Genomic DNA, 13,939 nt, shown 5'->3' with positions numbered 1-13,939 from the left:
CCCCCCTGACTTAGATGGAGTCAGCGAAGGGCGCTATTATTCTCACAATAGACGGCTTTGCACGGTGTGCGGGGAATGGGATTCTTTTCATGCCTGGCAGTTTGTATTGACTCATCAAGCCTATACCCACAGTGGGATCCACCGAATATGGCTGTGGAAGCTCTTTCCAGGTTTACCAAAAAAATTCCTTGTAAATATGAGTATTCTATATTTATTATATTACACAATCCTTATAAGGTCTGTGCAGAGATAAAAGGCAAATTTCATGTATTCCCACTTGGATATGCTTATACCTTGGTCATTTTCAGCCTTAGGCTCGATTCACACAGGGGCAACACGACTTCAGCGCGACTTTGCACGGCGACTTCAACGCGACTTCAGCGCGACTTTAATCAATTTACAACACGACTTCAAGTCGCCTCCAGGACAGGCGACTTGGGCTGTGGCCAATCACAGAATAATCAGCTCTCTGGGAGGGAGGGGTTTGCCTGGGTAAACTAATTTCTTTTCCTGTAAAGTCGCTTCGATATAGATGGAGATCCGACTTGGAGGCGACTTCCATTGAATTCTATGGGTACAGGTCGCCTAGAAGTCGGATCCAAGTAGTACAAGGAGTACACTCTGAAGTCAGAGCGACTTCAGTAGTGTCAATTAAGACGCTCCCATTAACTGTAATGTATATCTCTTCTTGGGGTGACTTGGGGCGACTTGAGGGCTTACAAGTCGGATCCCAAGTCGTCCTAGTGTGACCCGACCCTTAGGCATTTTAAATCAACCCCACCTGGATTTAATTAAAAATCATACCTTTAAGGCCTGGAGTTTGGGGAAGTCCCTTCCATTGAAACATGTTGGCCGTATTTTACTCAATAAACAATTCCAAACCAATATCGGCTATCTGACCATTTGAATCAGGCACTCCTAACCTTGTACCCAAAGTGGGTTATTAGTTGAGCGAGTTGGTCACTGCAGGTGGGGAGGTGGCGTCAACCAAAGACCTCGAACAGGTCATCTGTTTCTGTATCTCGGCTGCAGACCAACCTCCTTATAGAGGTAGTGATCACTTGGATTTACAAAACTTTGGCTTACATTAGTCCATAGCTGCCACACACCCACTATATAGATGTATTCCCACAAGTCTACTTTGGATTTACCGATTTGATAGTCTCAGCTATATCAGGATAATAGGAAGGGGTGCTGCACGTCCAGAGAGGTCCTTAGGCTGCTGTGCTCCTTGTTTTCCAGGTGTTCATTGGAGGACAGGGCAGACCTCAGGGGTATAGGATCTGCCCCTAGAAGGGTGGATTCTAATCTAAAACAGAGAAGCATTGCTCCTCCCCTTGGGAGCCCCTAGGGGGTAAGATGTCTTAGTTCACCAATGGAAAAAAGCAGACCTCTGGGGGATAGCCCTCTCACCTAGGAGGATGGACTTAAAACTAAAACAGAAGAGCATTGCTCCTCCCCTTGGGATTCCCAGGGAGTAGGATGTTACATAGTAGGTGAGGTTGAAAAAAGACACAAGTCCATCAAGTCCAACCTATGTGTGTGATTATATGTCAGTATTACATTGTATATCCCTGTATGTTGCGGTCATTCAGGTGCTTATCTAATCGTTTCTTGAAACTATCGATGTTCCCCGCTGAGACCACCGCCTGTGGAAAGCAATTCCACATCCTTGCCGCTCTTACAGTAAAGAACCCTCTACGTAGTTTAAGGTTAAACCTCTTTTCTTCTCATTTTAATGAGTGTCCACGAGTCTTGTTAAACTCCCTTTCGCTAAAAAGTTTTATCCCTATTGTGGGGTCACCAGTACGGTATTTGTAAATTGAAATCATATCCCCTCTCAAGCGTCTCTTCTCCAGAGAGAATAAGTTCAGTGCTCGCAACCTTTCCTCATAACTAATATCCTCCAGACCCTTTATTAGCTTTGTTGCCCTTCTTCGTACTCGCTCCATTTCCAGTACATGCTTACTGAGGAGGTCATAGTTTACTAGTGGACAAAGCTGACCGCCAAGGTATAGCCCCTGCTCCTAGGAGGGTGGACTATAACCCAAAACAGAGGAGCATTGCTCCTCACCCTATGGGGTAAGATGTCCTAGTTCACTAGTGGACAAAGCTAACCTATGGGGTATAGCCCTCTCACCTAGGAGGATAGACTTTAACCTGAAATCAGAGGAGCATTGCTACTCCCCTTGGGAGCCCTAGGGGGGGAGGTTGTCTTAGTTCATTGGAAGGCAAAGCAGACCTTACCCTAGGAGGGTGGCCTCTAAACTAAAGCGGGGGCATTGCTCCCCCCTCCTTGGGAGCCCCAGGGGGTAGGATGTTGTAGCTAGTGTTGTCTCTCCATCTAGAATTTCGGGAATATCAATGAATATTATGGCTGACTATCAATTCTTGGAGTTGGAGTTACAGCAGGTCCTCCATGCCCAGGGATTCGCTGCCAGTGTGCAGGCCTGCACATCCTTCTCTTTGGCTGCTTATCTCTCCTGCATGCCGATGGGAAAATAATCCTCTGTTCCCCCTTATGGCAGCTTTTGCACCTAGTTTGGTAAACAGAAGACCTGCAGAGTCCTTAGGACCAAGCCCACCACCCAACCCCCCCACCCCCCATGACTTCTTTCCTTCTGTGCTCACTCTTGGACAAACCTGATTCTTGTCTGCTCCCAAGGTGCCAGCAAGGGGTGATCTTTACAACACCAATCACCCATACTAATCTGTACACTGGACTCCCTTGGTCCCATATACTGACTGTATGTGTTGTGGCTGTGAAAATGTACAGGGTTCCTCCACTCACAGCCTGAGCCTCTGATTGGCTGTCTACAGCCTTTTATTATTGGTTGAATCTGAGAAGATATCTCTTTGACTGCTGTAGTCAAGTGTACGCAGCAGCAGATCAGGCATAACAGTCCCTGGGCCCCCATTCTTGTGTAAGGACCACCAGTATAATATATAGTCTTCCCTTAGTGTATTCAGTAAATATATAGTATATTTATTGAATAAGCTACATAGAAAAAAATGTATAGATAGATAGAAGGTAGTGATCCTGTGTTTCTGTTAAGCAGTTACACGGATCTCTGCCTTCTCACAGTACAAGCACCTCCCCAACAGTTCGTAATTACTCCCTAGGAAAACATTTAACCCTTTGATCGCCCCTGATGTCAACCCCTTTCCTGCCAGTGTCAGTACAGTGACAGTGCATATTTTTAGCACTGATCACTGTGTTAGTGTCACTGGTCCCAGAAAAAGTGTCACTTATGCCTCGTTTCCACTGAGCGGATCGGTTCGGTACGGTACGGTACGCTATCTTGGGTGTTTCCATTATGAAAGCGGCCCATACAACCGAACCACTCCATTCAGGGTCCTGCTTTAGATGTGGGGCCATAGAAAATGGAACGGTTCGGTTAGGGCGGAGCTACGATACATTCCACTGATTGGCTGACAGAAAACCCTCTGCTGTGCTAGGCTGAGGCATTTTTTCCTAAACCCTGTATGGCCCCTTGTGGTCCCACTTGCAGTGGAAACGCTCACCAGAATAGACCGGACCATTCTAGGCCATTCAAACTGTACCGACCCGAACCGATCCGCTCAGTGGAAACGAGGCATTAATGTCCAATTTGGCCACCGCAATGTCGCAGTCACACTATAAGTTGCTGATCGCCGCCATTACTAGTAAAAAAAAAAAAATCCGTAAATATATCCCATAGTTTTGTAGACGCTGTAACTGTTGCCTATACCAATCAATATACGCTTATTGGGGTTTTTAAAAAAAAAAAGATTCAAAAATATGTAGCAGAATACATACAGTGGGGAAAATAATTATTTGATCTCCTGCAGATTTTGCAATACATGGCCCTATCCATTGGCCCCTCAATGCGGAAAAGTCGGCCTGTACCTTTAGCAGAGAAACGGCCCCAAAGCATCATGTTTCCACCTCCGTGCTTGACTGTAGGGATGGTGTTCTTAGGGTCATAGTCAGCATTTTTCTCCCTCCAAACACAGCAAGTCCTCCTCCTCAAGGTGGCACATGTACAGTCATGCCAATGAACATCTAAATGATTCAGAGAAGGATTGGGAGAACGTGCTGTGGTCAGATGAGACCAAAATTTAGCTCTTTAGCATCAACTCGATTCGCCATGTTTGGAGGAACATGGAGGAACATGCTGACTATGACCCCAAGAACACCATCCCTACAGTCAAACACGGAGGTGAATACATGATGCTTTGGGGCTGTTTCTCTGCTAAAAGTACAGACCGACTTTTCCACATTGGGGGGGCCAATGGACGGGGCCGTGTATTGTAAAATCTTGGATGAGAACCTTCTTCCCTCAGCCAGAACACAGAAGATGGGTCACGGATGGGTCTTCCAGCATGATGATGACCCAAAACATACCGCCAAGGCAACAAAGAAGTGGCACAAGAAGAAGCACATTAAGGTCATGGAGTGGCCTAGCCAGTCTCCAGACCTTCATCCTATAGAAAATTTATGGAGGAAGCTCTTGAGTTACCAAGAGACAGCCAAGAAACCTTAAGGATTTAGAGAAGATCTGTAAAGGAGAGTGGATCCAAAATCCCTCCTGAGATGTGCAAACCTGATCACCAACTACAAGAAACGTCTTACCTCTGTGCTTGCCAAGGGTTTCTCCACCAAGTACTAAGTCATGTTTTGCTTGGGGATCAAAAACTTATTCTACTCGCTGAACTGCAACTCAATTTATAACAATTGTATCATGTGTGGTTTTTTTTTTTCTGGATTTTTGGTTGATATTCTGTCTCTATCATATAAAATACACCTCTGATAAAAATGATAGACCCTTCATTTCTTTGTAGGTGGGCAAACTTACACAATCTGCAGGGGAGACGATCATTAATCCCCCCCCCCCCCCACTGTATTGTCCTAAATTGATGAAGAAATTAGATTTTTTTCCATCTTTTTATTGGACATGTTTTATAGCAGTAAATAAGAAATATTGTTTTTTGTTTTGTCTTTTTTTAAATTGTCGCTCTTTTTTTGTTTATAGCGCAAAAACTAAAAACCGCAGAGGTGATGAAATCCCACCAAAAGAAAGCTCTATTTGTGGAGGGGGAAAAAAACATACATTTTATTTGGGTACAGCGTCGCACGAGCGCGCAATTGTCAGTTAAAGTAACGCAGTGCCGTATCGCAAAAAAAAAAAGGCCTGGTCATGAGGGGGGGGGTGGAGTAAATCTTCCGAAGCGGTTAACACGCGCGCATGCGTCATTGGGCGGTCAACGTTTCTGTGCTGAATGTGCGCTCCCAGACCAAAGTTGTGAGAGACAGCTCTCGGTCCTCGTTAATGATTGGTAGTTGGTGAGACCAACTCCCAAACGTGTGACAACCAATCACAGTGGTCAGGTGATCGGCCAGTCGTTTCGATTCTGGCTCCCGTGGATTATACAGAACTCAGATGAAGGTAATCGGCGGGGGGGGGGGATGTTTTTAGCTCTAGCACAGTTGCAGTGTTTGCTGGAGAGTGTTAGTTGTTTCCTCGGTGTCTGGAGTCGCTCTTTCTACCCCCCGGAGCTGACATTCTAAATTCAAAGCGAGATTCTTACAGCCGAGTTTTATCCTTCTTAGTTTTATTCTCTTTCCTCGGTAATGACACCCAGGTCTCTGTTTTTAGAATTGTATTCGTCTTTATTCCGCACAGCTTTTAAACATTAGTAATAATAACCTACAAAAATACAGCAGTTTACAGAAAATATACACCACTACTGAGAAGGAAGAGAACGGGCTAGTCATAGAGGACCTCGCAGGAGATATACTGTATTTTCACAAAGTTAAGTGCATCGTAATACCAAGCAACGTGTCAGTGTAACCCTCCCAGGTATTTATTACCTCTCACACAGATCACAGTATATGACAATGCCTTCATCTGCTTTCCTCTCCAGAAGGATGGCGCCATCTCTGCTCAGGCATCGTCCAGGGTCGCCATTTACCCTCCCGGAGTGGGATGCCGGCTCAAAGATGGCACAATCGTGCCCGTGCAAATGTCTGACACAGATCAGCCCCTGTTGACAGGCTACAAAGTTACAATGTACAGTCTGATCACTGGGGGGGGGGGGGGGGGGAGATGAGATTCAGGAAATGCTTCCTTTTGCCTGCAGCAGACTCATTACATCATCTCAGCCTAGGTAAAAGTCAATGAATGGAGTTTAAAGGCCCGTACACACGATCTGACTTTTTGACAACAAACATGCAAATGACCTGTTTTACGGAAAAATCCGACCGTGTGTACGCTCCATCGGACAAACTTTTTCGTTTTTCACCGGACAAATGTTCGCTGCGCAAACAGACAAACTTTCCGGCAACAAAAGTCCTATGGTGTAAAATCCTATTGTGTGTACACAAGTCCATAGTACAAACACGCATGCTCAGAACCAAGGCAAAAGATCAGACAGCAATACAGAAGTTGTCCAAAGGGTGGCGGTAAAGAGCTGAAAAACCAAACTTTTCCGTGGATGTCTGTCCAAAGGGCGTTGGCCGTGAACTTGGAATGCATACACACGGCAGGACTTTTTCAGCCAACTTTCACCAGATCACGCGAAAGAGCTGAAAAACCACGTGATCTGGTGAATGTTGGCTGAAAAAGTCCTGCTGTGTGTATGCAGACCAAGTTTACGGCCAACGCCCTTTGGACAGAAATCCACTGAAAAGTTTGTTTGAAGTCCGATCGTGTGTATGAGGCTTTAGAATGGCCTCATCTCAGCCTAGGTAAAGTCACTGCCTGGAGCTGAAGGATGATCAAGTCTTAAGCCTCATACACACGATCGGACTTCAAACAAACTTTTCCGTGGATTTCCGCCCCCAAAGGGCATTGACCGTGAACTTGGTCTGCATACACACGGCAGGACTTTTTCAGCCAACTTTCAACAGATCACGTGGTTTTTCAGCTCTTTACCGCCACCCTTTGGTCAACTTCTGTATTGTTGTCTGATCTTTTGCATTGGTTCTGAGCCTGCGTGTTTGAACTTTTGGACTAAAGTCCGATGGACTTGTGTACACACGATAGGATTTTGCACCATTAGGACTTTTGTTGCCGGAAAGTTTGTCTGTTTGCACAGCGAACATTTGTCCGGTGAAAACCGAAAAAAGTTTGTCCGGTCGGAATCTTCCTTAAAACAGGTAATTTGCATGTTTGTTGTCAAAAAGTCCGATCGTATGTACGGGCCTTTAGACCCCCATACACACTATTCGATTTTCTGCAGATTTTCTGTCTTCAGATTTACCAAAACCATATAATATGGAGGTCAAACCTTGAGAGTTTCAATGTGTATGCAATCTTGCAGGCCCTTGCACTACATGGTTTTGGTAAATCTGAAGACAAAAATCTGCAGTAAATCTAATAGTGTGTATGGGATCTTAGTCTAGGCAAAAATCACTGCCTGCATAGGCTGAGAGGGGGTCATCCTTAACCATTTGCCGACCGCTGCATGACGATATACGTTGGCACAATGGCAGCGGTGGGCAAATGGGCGTACTTGTATGTCCCCTTTAAGAGGCAGGGATAGCAGGCGCGCGTGTGGCACGTACAGCGTGACTGCGCCCGCGGGTCCCGCAGACTCGATGTCCGCCGATCTCGTGGCGATCGGGTCACAGAGCGGAAGATCGGGGAGATGCCTATGTAAACAAGGCATTTCCCCGTTCTGCCTAGTGATATGACAGAGATCACCGCTCCCTGTGATCGGGAGCAGTGATCGCTGTCATGTCAGTGGTAGCCCATCCCCCCCACAGTTAGAATCACTCCCTAGGACACACTTAACCCCTTGATCGCCCCCTAGTGTTTAACCCCCTCAGTGCCAGTGTCATTTACACAGTAATCAATGCATTTTTATAGCACTGATCGCTGTATAAATGACAATAGTCCCAAAAATGTGTCAAAAGTGTCCGATGTGTCCGCCATAATGTCGCAGTCCCAATAAAAATCGCAGATCGCCGCCATTACTAATAAAAAAAATAATAATAAAAATGCCATAAAACTATCCCCTATTTTGTAGACGCTATAACTTTTGCGCAAACCAATCAATATACGCTTATTGCTTTTTTTTTTTACCAAAAATATATATATATATAATACATATCGGCCTAAACTGAGGGAAAAACATTTTTTATATATTTTTGGGGGATATTTATTATAGCAAAAAGTAAAAAAAATGCGTTTTTATTTTTCAAAATTGTCGCTCTTTTTTTTTGTTGATAGCGCAAAAAATAAAAACTCCAGAGGTGATCAAATACCACCAAAAGAAAGCGCTATTTGTGGGGAAAAAAAAGGATGTCAATTTTGTTTGGGTGCAACGTCACACGACCGCGCAATTGTCAGTTAAAGCGGTGCAGTGCAGAATGGCAAAAAGTGCTCTGGTCAGGAAGGGGGGGTAAAATCTTCCAGGGCTGAAGCGGTTAAGGAGGACATTTAATTGATAAAAGATGAAACCTTTCTAACAAAAAAAAAAAAAGATACTGTTGCTGTATATTGGGACATGACATGAAAAGTTCTGACATCATCTGTACTTGCTGTGCGCCTTCTTAGCGGCCCCGCCCCGTTCGCCCAACATATTTGTGAATGGATTTCATGCTCCATGTGTAGAGCAGCTTGAACTTTCAGCTTAGAGATACATAAAAATAAAAACCTCATGCAACAGGCATAACATAAAATAAATCCATCCCCAAGTCTAATATACACAATAAGAGACCCTAAGCCAGTCCAGGCCCCCCGGCCCAGCAGGTCCCGTCAGGGGTCTCCAGGTGGATGACCCCCCCTCTGTGGGAGATCGGGGGACAGGACTCTGCTGGGAAGCAGGATTGCTACAAAATAGACAGCAAAAAAATGGCTCATGAAAAGTTTTACAGAGAGGAAAACACAAAATATAATACAAAATGTCACATCCGTTTCTCAGTGTCGGCTCCAGTCCGGTGTATTGGTGGGAGGGCCGTGCGCACACATGGGCAGAGAGCTGCAGCCGAGTCGCACCGCCCCAGAGGAGGTGGAGCCGCAGCTTGACTGATGCTGGAAAAGATCTGTCCAATAACCTCCTCCCTTTACCCATCTACTTGATTCATCCCCCAATACCCCCCCCCCACTACCCATCTACCCTTTTCCTCTCCCAATACCCTTCCCTGCTACCCAGAAATCGCAGCACGTGTAATCGCCCGCACAAATGGAGCCCACGTTACCAATTATTATTCTGAACAATCCTGATGCTGAGAAACGTTATTAGATCTGCAACAACCCCTTTATTATTACCACCTAAGGGTATATACCTCACTTACCCCTCACCTTCTTCATTACCCCACCTGTGGTTATATACCCCTCTCCTCATTACCCCACCTCTGGTTATATACCCTCCTCTCCTCATTACCCCACCTGTGGTTATATACCCCCCTCCTTATTACCCCACCTGTGGTTATATACCCCCCTCCTCATTACCCCACCTGTGGTCATATACCCCCCTCTCCTCATTACTCCACCTGTGGTCATATACCCCCCTCTCCTCATTACTCCACCTGTGGTTATATACCCCCCTCCTCATTACCCTACCTGTGGTTATATACCCTCCTCATTACCCCAACTGTGGTTATATACCCTCCTCATTACCCAACCTGTGGTTATATACCCTCCTCATTACCCCAACTGTGGTTATATACCCTCCACATTACCCCAACTGTGGTTATATACCCTCCTCATTACCCAACCTGTGGTTATATACCCTCCTCATTACCCAACCTGAGGTTATATACCCTCCTCATTACCCAACCTGAGGTTATATACCCTCCTCATTACCCCAACTGTGGTTATATACCCTCCTCATTACCCAACCTGAGGTTATATACCCTCCTCATTACCCCAACTGTGGTTATATACCCTCCTCATTACCCAACCTGTGGTTATATACCCTCCTCATTACCCCAACTGTGGTTATATACCCTCCTCATTACCCCAACTGTGGTTATATACCCCCCTCCTCATTACCCCACCTGTGGTTATATACCCCCCTCTCTTCATTACCCCACCTGTGGTTATATACCCCCCTCCTCATTACCCCACCTGTGGTTATATACCCTCCTCATTACCCCACCTGTGGTTATATACCCCCCTCTCCTCATTACCCCACCTGTGGTTATATACCCCCCCTCCTCATTACCCCACCTGAGGTTATATACCCTCCTCATTACCTCACCTGTGGTTATATACCCCCCTCTTCATTACCCCACCTGTGGTTATATACCCTCCTCTCCTCATCACCCCACCTGTGGTTATATAGCCACCTCCTCATTACCCCACCTGAGGTTATATACTTCCCTCACTCCTACTTACACTACATTGTCAAAAGTATTGGGACGCCTGCCTTTTACACACACATGAACTTTAATGACATCCCAGTCTTAGTCCATAGGGTTCAATATTGAGTTGGCCCATCCTTTGCAGCTATAACAGCTTCAACTCTTCACTCTGCACAAAGCAAGGTCCATAAAGACATGGATGAGAGAGTTTGGGGTTGAGGAACTCGACTGGCCTGCACAGAGTCTCAACCTCAACTCCATAGAACACCTTTGGGATGAATTAGAGCGGAGACTGCGAGCCAGGCCTTCTCGTCCAACATCAGTGCCTGACCTCACAAATGCGCTTCTGGAAGAATGGTCAAACATTGCCATAGACACACTTGTGCCATAAACCTTGTGGACGGCCTTCCCAGAAGAGTTGAAGCTGTTGTAGCTGCAAAGGGTGGGCCAACTCAATATTGAACCCTCCGGACTAAAGCTGGCCATACACCTATAGATTATCTGCAGATTTTCTATGGTTAGATGGAAAAAGTGGGAGATTCCTCCATCCACACAATTTAGCGAACATGGAGAGATCTGTTGCACTTTTTCTATCTAACCATAGAAAATCTGCAGATAATCTATAGGTGTATGGCCAGCTTAAGACTGGGATGCCATTAAAGTTCATGTGTGTGTAAAGGCAGGTGTCCCAATACTTTTGACAATATAGTGTATTTCCCATACTGAGGGTATATACTTCCCTCACTCCCACTTATTTCTCATTCTGAGGGTATATACTCTGCTCACTGCTACTCACTACCCCACCTGTGGTTATATAACCCCCCCCCTTACTATTACCTCACCTGGAGGTATATACCCTCCTCACCCCTCTTCACTACACCACCTAAAAAGGTATATAGTCTACACCCCCTCCTCTCCACTCTAACTGGGGATATAAATACCCCCCACTCCTCTTTATCCCCCATACCCCACCTGGGAATATATACACCCACCCGCCCCTCCTCACTACCCCACCTGAGGGTAATTTACCTCCCTCCCTATCCAAAAAAAAAAAAAAAAAGCACCTATTGCTGTGTCAACTGTCAATTTTGCAAAATCCAAAAGAGCGAATTTTTTAAAATCAGATCCCCGGGGGGAGGGGGCTCTTCTAATTCCTACCAATAACTACACCATTCCAAACTGGAATTTATAACATATATACACAAATAGAAAACTATTTAAAAAGAAGTTGGTAAACTTGGGAGTTTTAAGTAAATTTAGAATTTGGAAGGAAAAAGTGTAATGTTTTCTTTTCAATAACATGGCGCACATTTGCGCTGGAACATTTGTCGAGATCTAAAATCTCCGGATAAAACGCAGGTTTGTGTTCTGGTCGAATTATAGTGAATAAAAAGGGACCTGGAGTTCGGTCTCTACCTCTAGGACTCAATCTTATTATGTTGGCCGGTTGGCACAGAGATTCTTCCTACAAGTCACCATTTCTTATACAAGACTCCAAACACCATTTAAATCCCCAATACAATGTCCGATGCGCAATCATCCCCCCCCCACCGCGTTTATCCGCTGTGTGCGTGACCGTTACACGGACTGGACCGCCAACACTGACAAACTGGAGGATTTTGCTATCAGACTAATGATGGACGACAATTCCCGGTCACCGCTCTGTTCCCGCTCAGGAATGTTCACTCCTAAAAAAAAAAGACAAAAAAAAAAAAATGGTTTTAGAGCGCAAAATGGAAATGGAGTTAAAATGGTTATTTTACTCAAAAAATCCCCCCCATGCATTTCAGCATCCCCAATACATTGCATGTTTAAATAGATGCTCATGTCCCCCTCCAGGCCGGCAGGCTGTGTTTAGCGTGTCCAAAAAAAAAAACACAACTCCTGCCCCCGTTAAATCAGGACAGGCCAGGCTTTAGAAGTGTCCCCCCAGCAGCTGCTCTGACATGTTCAAGCACTGCGCATGTGCCGTGTGTTCTCTGAGCAGCGGAGCCCTTCCACTGCTTCTACAGAGGGAACACACTGTTTAAATGAGCCAAAGCAGCCACTGGGGTCTTCCCTTCCTCTGACCGAACCTAAAACACCCTTGTTCCCTTCCACAGATGTATACTTACCACTGGTCTGCATATTGGTGGCCTATAGACTTCTATGGGGCTAATTCCCAAGACAGAGCTGGTTCTATAGAAGTCTATGGGACTATAAAGTGCAGGCAGTGCCAGGACAGTGAAGACTTGCAGCATGAGTTACATTAGATTAGGTCAGGATAAGGGGGCCACTTATTCATTAACAAACTCTGTATCCCAAAGAATATATATATATATATATATATACACACACACACACACACACACACACACACACACACACAGTGGGGGTTATTTATGAAAGGCAAATCCACTTTGTACTACAAGCGCAAAGTGCACTTGAAATTGCGCTGAAAGTGCACTTGGAAGTGCAGTCGCTGTAGATCCGAGGGGGACATGCAAGGAAAATAAAAAACAGCATTTTAGCTTGCACATGATTGGATGATAAAATAAGCAGAGCTTCCCCTCATTTCAGATCTTCCCCTAGATTTACAGCGACTGCACTTCCAAGTGCAGTTTCAGTGCAATTTCAAGTGCACTTTGCGCTTGTAGTGCAAAGTGGATTTGCCTTTCGTAAATAACCCCCAGTATCTTACAAAAGTGAGTACACCCCTCACATTTTTGTAAATATTTTATTCTTTTCATGTGACAACACTGAAGAAATGACACTTGTCTACAATGTAAAGTAGTGAGTGTACAGCTTGTATAACAGTGTAAATTTTCTGTCCCCTCAAAATAACTCAACACACAGCCATTAATGTCTAAACCGCTGGCAACAAAAGTGAGTACACCCCTAAGAGAAAATGTCCAAATTTGGCCCAAAGTGTCAATATTTTGTGTGGCCACCATTATTTTCCAGCACTGCCTTAACCCTCTTGGGCATGGAGTTCACCAGAGCTTCACAGGTTGCCACTGAAGTCCTCTTCCCCTCCCCCATGACGACATCACGGAGCTGGTGGATGTTAGAGACCTTGCGCTCCTCCACCTTCTGTTTGAGGATGTCCCACAGATGCTCAATAGGGTTTAGGTCTGGAGACATGCTTGGCCAGTCCATCACCTTTACCCTCAGCTTCTTTAGCAAGGCAGTGGTCATCTTGGAGGTGTGTTTGGAGTCGTTATCATGTTGGAATACTGCCCTGCGGCCCAGCCTCTGAAGGGAGGGGATCATGCTCTGCTTCAGTATGTCACAGTACATGTTGGCATTCATGGTTCCCTCAATGATCTGTAGCTCCCCAGTGCCGGCAGTGCTTATACAACCCCGGACCATGACACCCCCACCACCATGCTTGACTGTAGACAAGACACACTTGTCTTTGTCCTCCTCACCTGGTTGCCCCCACACACGCTTGTCACCATCTGAACTTAATAAGTTTATCTTGGTCTCATCAGACCACAGGACATGGTTCCAGTAATCCATGTCCTTAGTCTGCTTGTCTTCAGCAAACTGTTTGCAGTCTTTCTTGTGCATCATCTTTAGAAGAGGCTTCCTTCTGGGAACAGGCATGCAGACCAATTGGATGCAGTGTGCGGCGTATGGTCTGAGCACTGACAGGCTGACCCC

The 13,939-nt window shown here is 45.5% G+C and overlaps 1 protein-coding gene and 1 long non-coding RNA gene across 2 annotated transcripts in view; both read right to left on the bottom strand.

The window, feature by feature from the left end:
* Positions 1–5,632: 5,632 nt before the first annotated feature.
* On the bottom strand, positions 5,633–10,052 carry LOC141107413 (uncharacterized). Its single transcript, XR_012235893.1, has 2 exons — positions 9,378–10,052; positions 5,633–9,307 (listed from the first exon to the last, which is right to left on the bottom strand). It is a non-coding gene; the product is annotated as an uncharacterized lncRNA (long non-coding RNA).
* Positions 10,053–10,931: 879 nt separating this feature from the next.
* Positions 10,932–13,939, bottom strand: part of POF1B (POF1B actin binding protein) — a gene marked incomplete in the record, with an annotated part of 138,138 nt that continues 135,130 nt past the window's right edge. Inside the window, 1 exon segment of the mRNA XM_073598127.1 lies at positions 10,932–11,982.

This window comes from Aquarana catesbeiana, linkage group LG09 (assembly GCF_042186555.1).
Source record: "Aquarana catesbeiana isolate 2022-GZ linkage group LG09, ASM4218655v1, whole genome shotgun sequence".
In the NCBI taxonomy this organism is placed as follows: Eukaryota; Metazoa; Chordata; class Amphibia; order Anura; family Ranidae; genus Aquarana; species Aquarana catesbeiana.
The sequence above is the reverse complement of the archived record's forward strand: the minus strand, read 5'-3'. Positions and strand labels throughout refer to the sequence as shown.